Consider the following 11,267-nt stretch of genomic DNA (forward strand, 5'->3'; position numbering starts at 1 on the left):
GGTCATATTCTCATAGTGCTTAGGCAAAGCCTACACGGATCACTTCACCATCACCATCACCATGCCGTCGTGCTGAGGGAACTCATCTACTTCCTTGACACTTTGCTGGATCAAGAGTTCGAGGGACGTCACGAGCTGAACGTGTGCAGAAGTCGGAGGTGACGTACGTTCGGTGCTTGATCGGCCAGAACAAGAAGAAGTTCGACTACATCAACCGCCTTGTTAAACGCTTCCGCTTTCGGTCTACGAGGGTACATAGACACACTCTCCCCCTCTCGTTGCTATGCATCTCCCAGATAGATCTTGCATGAGCGTAGGATTTTTTTTGAAATTGCATGCTATGGTTCCCAACAGTGGCATCATGAGACAGGTTTATGCGTAGATTATATGCACGAGTAGAACACAAGGAGTTGTGGGTGGTTATAGTCATACTGCTTATCATCAACGTGTTATTTTGATTCGGCGCTATTGTGGGATGAAGCAGCCCAGACCAACCTTACATGACCGCGTTCATGAGACCGATTCCACCAATAGACATGCAACTAGTTTCGCATAAAGGTGGCTGGCGGGTGTCTGTTTCTCCTACTTTAGTTGAATCAAATTTGACTGCGGTCGGTCCTTGAAGAAGGTTAAAACACCAAACTTGACGAAACACCATTGTGGTTTTGTGCCCTAGGTAAGAACGGTTCTTGCTAGAAGCCCGTAGCAGCCACGTAAAACTTGCAACAACAAAGTAGAGGACATCTAACTTGTTTTTGCAGGGCATGTTGTGATGTGATATGGTCAAGACGTGATGAGTTACACATTATTGTATGAGATGATCATGTTTTGTAAATTATCGGCAACCGGTAGGAGCCTTATGGTTGTTTCTTTATTGTATGAAATGCAAGCGCCATGTAATTGCTTTACGTTAGCGTTATGAATTAGCGATAGTCGTAGAAGCAATAGTTGGCGAGACGACCACGACACTACGATGGAGATCAAGGTGTCAAGCTGGTGATGATGGAGATCATGACGATACTTTGGAGATGGAGATCAAAAGCACAAGATGACAATGGCCATATCATGTCACATATTTTGATTGCATGTGATGTTTATCTTTTATGCATCTTATTTTGCTTAGTACGGGGGTAGCATTATAAGATGATCCCTTAACTAAATTTCAAGGTAAAAGTGTTCTCTCTGAGTATGCACCATTTCTATAGTTCGTCGTGTTGAGACACCATGTGATGATCGGGTGTGATAGACTCTATGTTCACATACAACAGGTGCAAGACAGTTTTGCACATACGGAACACTCGGGTTAAACTTGACGAGCCTAGCATGTCAGGACCCCGATCCTAAGTCACACCGATCTAGCATGTAACACATCATATCACTTTGCGGCCTCACGCACGGTATTCCCATGGGTGCCACCTTACCTGGCCCGGGACTGTTTGCGCCTTTTGGCTCACGTATATGATAGTGTCGCTAGCATCCATATGATAAACAACCCGGGCCGACATGGCTAGTCGTGAACCCAAAGCGGCACTAACCCATGGGGATAGGCATACATGAATCAACCTTGAGCATGTCGGTCAACAGCGTGTGAATCCGGGCTGTAGCACTAGGCTAACAGGACTCTGGTAACCCGGGCTGTAGCAGGCTAGGCAGGACTCCGGATGTCACCACGTGACATTTCCCCGAAGGGACAGACACGGGAACAAAGTGAAACACATGCCAGCCAGTCAAGTGTCCTGAGTAGTAGTGCTGGGCTAGCAGGACTCCGGTGAACCGGGCTGTAGCGGACTACTATGGCTCAAGGAAGCACTAGACTATATTTCCCCATAAGAGAGGCTGCCGAGGATAAACAACTAGATTGTCGGATCCCACACATACCAAGCATTTCAATCATACACACAATATGCTCGATATGTGTAAATACAACATGGAATCACAACAAGACTCTACGACTCAAGTATTTAATCATTAGGCTCCGAGGAGCGAGATATTACAAACATGGGTCTCATGACCCAACAGCATACAAATCAAAGCACATGCGGAAGCTTAACATGAGGTACGCCTCCATGTGCTCGTCCCTTGGCTCATACACCTTGTTGGAGAAGTTGACGAGGAGCTGAGAGTCACCCCTGATGGTAAGGCGCTTCACTCCCAGCACTCAGCTACCCCATTACACAACTGCACCAGCACCAAGTTTCACAAGCGACATGTAGAACCTTTTGAAATTAGCATCATAGAAGGTACATAGATAGATGCATATCATCTGGAAAACTTCTGAAGCGGAAGACGAATGTTGAGCCTTCATTCATGTTGAAGGTCTTTGCAACTTTAGGCCAGTGCCTAAGGATGATTGACCGTCTGCCCTCGAGGACAACGACGACGGCGAGGTGCTCGGCCTTGGTGAAGGCCGTGACAAGCATGAGGGTGAGCCCGCCCTTGGTGCTCGCCGCAGTTGGCCCAGCTATGGCGGCTCTTCCTCTGATGACAGCTCCAGCGGTGGCGGCTATGACCAGCCGCCGCACCGTCCGCCCGCTTCGAGGGCGGCAATGGGTCATCTCATCACTGCGCCTCGGTGAAGCGCGAGGAGGGGTCTGGCTGAGTCCGGTGGGGCGCCATAGGCCCATCCACGCGAGCCGCTGTGGGTGTACGCGCCGCTTTTGTTTGTTCTTTCCTTCCTGCACTTTTAAAAAAAGACAAGTATAGAGCCCTGCGGGAGCGTGAAACGAACTGTGTTTTAAGTCGCTATGCTATGTTTATTGTTCCTGTGTCATGTTGCAGCATCAGTGTTGAATGTAGGCATGTAGGAATAACTTAGCTTAACACGCTTGAAGTAGTAGTCTCCACCTTGTTAGGCGCACGTTTCCAGTACCTGGCGAGGTTTCCATGACTTGGGAGACGTCTAAGAACTACAAAATTCATTAGGAAATTCTTATTCTCCGAGCCCTTCTGAGCCCTGGTTGCGGGCGCAGTGGGCCACGATCCAGCACTTGCCATCGCGGTACCCGAGGGGCACGAATTGAAACGGGGGCGCCAGTTCATGAGCTCGAGCAAGGGTGCCTCGGGAAGAACAGGAAAAAAACGCAAAATGCTCACGTGGTCACCTGTCCAGCCCCTTCGCGAGGCACGCGAGGGAGAGTACGAGCTGAAAACGAGGAACTGAGGGCAGAAAAGGGGAGGCAAAAGGCGAAGGAACCAAGTCGGCAAGGAACAGCAGAAGGCAAATTTTCATTAAAGAGGTGCGAGCCAACAGCTGAAAGCAAATGAAAAGCCACGTCTGGCACCTAGTCTAGTCTTCTTGTCTTCTCACTAGCGTGGAGCTAATTACTGCGACTAGGACGTGGGAGGGAGCCCCCGAGGCCCGAGGGCGGCACTCCTGAGACTCCAGGGCGTGTACAACCCCACTCATTAGTACGTGAGAGTGTCACAAGCGGAGACCTTCCAGGCACTGGGCCTTGCTTTACAGGCGCCGGGCCTTGCTTTAGAACCTTCGGAGGTGCTGGATGTTCCAGGCGTTCTAGATGGGGATCCCGTCCTGCGTCTCCAGGCGCGCGGCGCCAGGCCTGGAGACATGGGCGACCGAAACGGGGCCTCCCACATGGGCGAGAGCTTGTGCAACCCTTCCCTCGAGAGCACCCGCCTCAGGACGAGATCGCCCACCTCGAGCGTCCTGGAGCGAACACTGCGGCAGTGGTACCGCCGCAGTGCCTGCTGGTACCTCGTAGCTCGGAGCGAGGCTTCACGGAGGTGTTTCTCCCCAGCACGAGATCCATCCCCCGCATGGTGTCTTGCTACGTTTCATCGAATGCCAGGACCCACGTAGAGCGATGCCTGACCTCGTGTGGGAGAACCGCTTCAGCTCCATAGACGAGGAAGAACGGTGTCTCGCTTGTTGGCTTGGTGGTGGTGGTGCGGATGGACCACAACACGGACTGGAGCTCGTCGTGCCAGCCCCTTCCGCAGGCCTCGAGCTTCTTCTTGAATGTCCTGGTTTTGAGGCCCCTCAGGACTTCCGTGTTGGCACGCTCAGCTTGGCCATTGCTCCTGGGGTGTGCCACTGAAGCGTACCAGATCTGCGTTCCAAGTTTAGCACAATACGCTTTGAAGAGACTGCTAGTGAACTGTGAGCCGTTGTCAGGGATGATGCAATTGGGGACCCCAAAGCGGCTTACGAGGCCCTTGATGAACTTAATTGCTGATCCGGCTGGGTTGGTGTGTACGGCTTCCACTTCCGCCCACTTGGTGAACTTGTCGATGGCGATGTAGAGGTAACAGTAGCCCCCTGGCCCTCGAGGGAACGGGCCTAAGATATCAAGCCCCCAGACTGCAAATGGCCACGAGAGCGGGATAGTTTGGAGGCCCTGAGCTGGCTGATGGATCTACTTGGCGTGAAATTGGCAGGCCTTGTAAGATTTCACCAGCTCGGCTGCGTCGTTGAGTGCCATGGGCCAGTAGAATCCACTGCAGAAAGCCTTGCCGACCAGGGTGCGCGATGACGAGTGGTGCCCGCAGTCTCCGCCATGTATGTCGGCTAGCAACTCATTTCCCTGCTCCCTGGAGATGCATCGCAGAAAAATGTCATTTGGCCGCTTCCTGTATAGCTCACCATCCCGAATGCAGTATGTCGTAGCCTGCTGGGCCACGCGCTTCGCGTCCTCTTCCTTCTCCGGCAGTGTGCCTTGCGTTAGGTACGCCTTGAACTCCTTGATCTAGCACCCTTCCCGAGGCTCGAGTGCCAGGAGCAGACGGGCTCCTGAGGTTGGGCCGCAGGCGGGGGCTCCTGAAGTTGGCGGTGAGGGGAGCTCCCGAGGCAGTGCTGGCCTAGTGGTTGGTGGGGTTGCTAAGGGCTTGAAGAGACGTTCTTCGTGGACACCTAGTTCCTGGGGCTGACGCTTTGACGCCCTCTTGGTGATCTCATCAGCTTCCTTGTTTGTGTCGCAGGGAACATGCTGTAGCTCTAGCCCCAGGAATTGCTTCTTCATCTTGCATACTTTCGTGAGGTACGCCTCCATGTTCTCGTCCCTTGGCTCGTACACCTTGTTGGAGAAGTTGACGAGGAGCTAAGAGTCACCCCTGATGGTAAGGCGCTTCACTCCCAGGGCTGCTGTAGCCTTGATGCCGGCGATCAACCCCTCGTACTTAGCAATGTTGTTGGAGACCTTCTCGCCCTGCTGGAAGAAGGGCTGCACGACGTAGTAGAGCTTGTCCTGGGTGGGCGAGATAAGCACTGCTCCAGCCCCCGCGCCCTGGCACGCAAACACATCGTCGAAGTACATGACCCAACCGTCCGGTGCTTCGCTACCTGGTGAGAGGGACTAGTTCTCACCTGCTTCGAGCTCCGGGGCGTCGGTCCATTCTGCCACAAAGTCGGCGAGCACAACCCCCTTGATGACCCTAGTTGTGCTAAACTCCAAGTCAAACGCTTGTAGCTCGATGCTCCATTCGGCAACTCTTCCCACAACATTGGGACTCATGAGCACTCTCTCCAGCGGGAAAGCTGAGACGACCTTGATGGGGTGACCCTGGAAGTAGTGGCGCAACTTGCGAGAGGCCACCAGGAGCGAGAGGAAGAGCTTCTGAGGCATGGGGTATTGTGCTCTCGCATCTCGTAGCACCGTGCTGACGAAGTATACCGGGTGCTAAACGAGGGCGGGAGAGCTGGTGGAGTCTTAAGCTCCCGGGGGCTGAGGTGTTTCTCATGGATCTCCGACTTCAAGGGTTTGACAATCTGCCGGAGTGACCGCTACCTCAGGAGCATTGTCATGGTGTTGTGCTGCCTCACCCGGCTTGGTGGATCCATTTGGCTGGCCCTTGACTTGGCGCTCTTCTCTGATGGCCACCAACGCTGCGCTGGCGGAGTGGGGTGTGGCAGACAGGTAGAGCACCAAGGGCTCGAGAGGACGAGGTGCTACTATCGCCGGCGGGCTGGTCAAGTATCTCTTGAGGTCTTGAAATGCCAGGTCAGCCTCGGGAGTCCATTCGAACGGGCCTTTCTTCTTCATCAGCTTGAAGAAAGGCAGGGCGCGCTCCCCCAGCTTGGAGATGAAGCACCCCAGCGAGGTCACGCAGCCGACAAGCTTCTGCATCTCTTTGAGGGTTTGCGGTGGGCTCATGTCTTCAATTGCCTTGATCTTCTTCGGGTTGGCCTCGAGCCCCCTGTGTGACACGAGGAAACCCAGCAACTTGCCTGAAGGGACACTAAACACACACTTCTCCGGGTTGAGCCGCAAATCCACCTAGTGCAGGCTCGCGAAGGTCCCCTCTAGGTCCTGAATCAGAGTTCTCGCCTCCTGAGATTTCACCATGATGTCATTGACATAAGCCTCAGTGTTTCCCCCGAGCTGCCGCCCTCAACCGCTGGAAGGCTGCTCCCGCATTGTGCAGTCCGAACGACATGCAAGTGTAGCAGTACACCCGGCACGGGGTCAGGAAGGCCGTCTTCTCCACATCCTCGACCGCCATCTTGATCTGGTGATAGCCTGAGAACGCATCCAAGAAGCATAGCAGGTCGCACTCTGCGGTGGAGTCAACAATCTGGTCGATGCGCGGTAGCGGGAATGGGTCTTGAGGGCAAGCCTTGTTGAAGTTGGTCAAGTCGATGCACATGTGCTCCTTCCCTCCTTTCTTTGGCACGACGACAGGGTTCGCCAGCCACTCTGGGTACCAGACCTCACGAATGACACCCGCTGCCTCCAGCTTGCGGTTTTCCTGGATGATGAAAGCCTGCTTCTCCATGGACTATCGCCGTGCCCTCTGCTTCACATGGCGCACATTGGGGAACACCTTCAGATGATGCTCAATCACTCCTCTCGGGACCCCAACCAGCTGCTTGGGCTCCCAGGCGAAACTTCCTTGTTTACCCGCAGGATGTCCACCAACTCCCTTTCTTGATCTGGGGCGAGGTTGGCTCCTATAGTGAAGGTGGCGCCTGGGGCCCCGTCCTCGTGAACTGGTATTTGCTTCGTCTTGGCGTGGCCTTGAGTGAATAGCTGCTTCTTCTTGGTCGGGGTAGCCCCCTTGGCTCCGTGCTAGGCCTTGCCTGCCGAACAGGCCACCGTCGGGGCCCTGAAAGCGAGTTTGAGGGCCGTCAAGGCCTCCTTGGTGTCACTGGCCACGATGAGGACGCCCTTGCTCCCCGGCATCTTCATGAGGTTATAGGCAGGATGAGTGGCTGCCATGAATCGAGCCAGTGCTCGGTACTCGAGGATGGCGTTGTACGGTAGGTCGATGCGAGCGATGTCGAAGTCGATCAGCTCGGTGCGGTAGTTGTCGTGAGTGCCAAAGGTCACGGGGAGACGGATCTGCCCTAGGGGGTTGGAGGAGCCGCCACCGACCCCAGAGAAGGGCTTGCTGGGGTGGAGCCGCTCAAGCGGTATGTGGAGGAGGCTAAACGCCTCCACGGACAGCATGTTGTGGCCGGCGCCGCCGTCGGTGAGGGTCTTGGTGACGGCTACACCACAGATGGTAGGCGTGCAAAGCATTGGGAGCATGCCCGAACCGACGGTGGTGACTGGGTGATCCCCCGAGTCGAAGGTCAGGTTGGTCGTGGGCGCCGCCCAACCCGGGGGAGCCCCCTGCCGCGTGGAGGCCGCGCCAATCTGGCGAAAGAACGGCTTGGTGTGACAGTCTGAGGGCGGCACCTGCGAGCCGCCGAGGAGAGCCGCAACGGCGGGCGGTGCTGGTCCCCTGAAACGTGCGATGAAGAGGGCACACAGCTCCACCCAGGAGGCTACAGAAGATCCTGGTAGGTGGAGGAGCCAAGCGCGCGGCACACCAGTCAGGGCCATGGGGAGCCAGTTGGCCATGACCTTGTCGTCGCCCCGGCCTCCAAAACGGCCTCCTCGTATGCCAGCAGGAAGGCCACCGGGTATGTTGCACCGTCATAGCGGGGCGGCATCTCTGGCTTGAACTTGTTAGGCCACTACGCCCGTTGCAAGGCGGGGGTGAAGGCTCGCAGCCCCACGGTGCTGCTGAGGGCGCCTGTCGATCCAGTCGGGGAGGCGGCGTTGTCCATGAGAGCAGGTCGGAGAGGCGAAGCCGTCGGGGGAGAAGCTCCGGCGAACCCCTACCTGGCGTGCCAAATGTCAGATCACGGGTTTCGGCAAAACCCTCAAGGTTCGAACACTGGGGTGTGCACGAATGTCTCTCCTCTCCCAAGCCCACGCGCTCCACGATCTCACGGACTAGCTCGACGAACCCAAAGAACACAGAGACACAAGATTTATACTGGTTTGGGCCATCGTTGTGGTGTAATACCCTACTCCTGTGTGGTGTGGTGGATTGCCTCTTGGGCTGGGATGAACAGTTACAAGGGAAGAACAACCTCCTAAGGCGAGGTGTTCTAGTGCTTGGTGAGCTGGTGAGTGCAAGAGTGGTCTGAATGATCCGCCCTGCTAGTGGTGGCTAGTCCTATTTATAGAGGCCCTGGCCCTCTTCCAAAATATTGAGCGGGAAGGGATCCCACAACAGCCAGGTTTGAAGGGAGACAACTAGTACAACTTATCTTGACAAAATTGGTCTTTGCCTGCAAGGCTCTGGTGGTGACGCCGTCTTGGGCTCCACGGTGACCTTTGTCCTGCCATCCTGCTGGTCTTGGTCTTGTTACACCGATATGGAAACCTTTTCCTGATGCCTCGGGACTCCGTGCCTGCGCTTGCCTCTTTAACACCAAAGAGGAAACAAGGACACTGCGCGCGCGGGCGCTCGCCTGGCACCCGCCTGGTTGTGGTCATCATGGCTTGCGTCACAGGGACCTCGCGAGGTACCCCTTGCCTTCATATCTTTGCTCCTCGCGAGCCAGCCTAGTGAGGCCACCCCAGAGGAGGTCTTGTGTTGTCCGCTCCGCGAGGCTTGGCCCCTCGTGAGGGTCTTGAGTGTTTGTTGGTGAAGATGGGCCGTACGGGCCCGCTGGTGGAGCCACGCCGTGGGCCGCAGGCAGACAAGTCTGGGGACCCCCGTTCCCAGAACGCCGACAAATTTCAAACACCCTGCCACCGTTACTTGGCCGCAAATATTGAGATACCTGGTTTTTAAATTCTAGTAAACCCAAAACTAGTCTGAAATTCATGAAACTTGGTATGCTATCATGGAGCGGCATCAACATGTCGTGGTAATTTTTTTGTCCCATTTGGGGCAGGTTTGGGTATAAGTTTCTCACAAACCAGAGCTTCTCACAACAAGCCTGATGGTTTCGGTAGGGAACATCCCACCTTTGGGGACGAAACGATATCCGCTGCCTCTTATTGCTTTTAAATTTTTACTAGTGTCGACATAGAACAACAGGAGTGTTGTGTTAAATTTTGGAATTTTTTGGGGTTCGTTTGGACATTTTTATACATTAACTGAGTTTTCTAGGCATTTATGTGCATAATTCAAATTTGAACACATGTCCAGTGCATATAAATTGGTTGGAAAATCTAATCTGTGTCTTTGGGTGCATGCTTAGGTCCCATGCAAGAAATGGGAATGAATTTCAAACACCAGGGCACTGTTGATTGCTGGCAAAATGTTGAGATACTTTGTTTTTAAATTCTAGTAAATCCAAAACTCGTCTGAAATTCATGAAACTTGGCATGCTATCATGGAATGGCACCCGACATGCTGTGGTATTTTTTGTGTCCATTTGAGAGAAGGCCCACTCGAATAACATCCAAAGGCATTGTGAAAAAATAGCTGCCGCTCTAATATCTCAAACATTTGTATAATTTAAATCGTGTACGTTCTGTTAACCATTCATGTGACGCCACATGTCTTCGTTTGAATGGCTATAAGAGGTGTCGTGCAGACAACTGCTTGACTGAACGGGAGGCGTGCGAGCGGAGTCCGGTGCACAGGCTGACGGAGAGGTGTGTAAGCTGTCCTCCAATGCGCAGGTTCACAGGGGAGCATGCAAGTTGTACGCTGTGCAGGCTCACTGGGAAGCGAGCCCTTTGACTTCCATGGCCCCCCGCCTTCCTCTCCATTAATGGCGCCCGAGCCACTTTTTAATACGGGTGACCATACTGTTCGCCTCCCATTCCCCTCCATCCCGCAGACCTCCACCAACGCCATGGCGTAGTATGATCATCTGCCACTAGTCTTCAAGTTTGGTGAAGTCGACTCCGAGCTGGAGGAGATAGAAAATAAGGAGGAATGGGGCCTCATGGGCATGGCCCTCAATGAGCTGGCCACGACGGTTGCTGCCCCCGCTCCCGTCCTAGCTCCCATCCCCGCGCCTGCGCCAGCGACCATCCCCGTAGCATTGACGGGCTGGTCGCCGAGCACTATCGCAAAGCTGGAAGCCGTGGGCGGCAAGGTCTCTGTGGACCCGCATGAGCTCGTGTACATGCCAGCGCCAGCACCCATGCTCGTGCCCGTGCGCGCCCCTCCACCCACCGTGGCGCCGGTCCCCATGCGTTTGGCTACACCCGCCGCGCCCGTACCCGTGTCCGTGCGCCCCCCTCCACCCACCGCAACGCTGGTCCCCATACGTTTGGCTACACCCACCGGGCCCGAGCCCGTGTGTGCGCCCTCCTCAGTGGCATGGGACGCTAGCGTCAACCGCTAACTCTCAGTGTCACCAGTTGCCGTCCTCCCGCGCCCTACCCATCGATCGCGCGATGACATGATGTTTGATTTACAAGTGAAGAACATTTTGTGCTACCTTGAAGACTTCAACAACGGCGTCCCGGAGGACGACAATAAAAACAATGGCGCGACACGCTGCCTCTGCCGCCGCTGGAAATAGTTTTTTTGGGGTTTAATACTATATCTCGAATTCTCGATCATATGAATATAAATTCACAGTGTGACCGAATGAAATATATGGTTTGAACGAACTTGCATTTTTCTCTCTTAATGTACAGACTTATCAAACGATTTTCTTTTGAAAATAACGTCAGTGGTTTTTAAATATAAAACACTCATCGCAAACGTTTTAGTTAGAACACCTATATGCAAACTGCCAGCTTCCCCAAGACGCCAAGGGAAAATGTGCCGAGCAGGACTTGTGCAGCTCTTGATCGCAAACGTTTTAGATAGAACACCCGTATGCAAAGTGAGAGCTATGGTCTCCCCCCTTAAGTCAAGGGAAAATTCGCGATGCAGGATTTGTGCATCCCTTCAATGCAAACGGTTGTTTTGGATGACCCATGTGCAACCACGTAGAAACAATTGGGTAAGATTTGCATCTATCCTATTGGGTATGTTGCCATTTGTCAAACTGGAAAGATTGACATTTGTTTATCTAGTAACATTGCCATTTGTCAACCTTGTAACACTGCGATTTGTCA

Source organism: Triticum dicoccoides, chromosome 5B (assembly GCF_002162155.2).
Source record: "Triticum dicoccoides isolate Atlit2015 ecotype Zavitan chromosome 5B, WEW_v2.0, whole genome shotgun sequence".
Lineage (NCBI taxonomy): Eukaryota > Viridiplantae > Streptophyta > Magnoliopsida > Poales > Poaceae > Triticum > Triticum dicoccoides.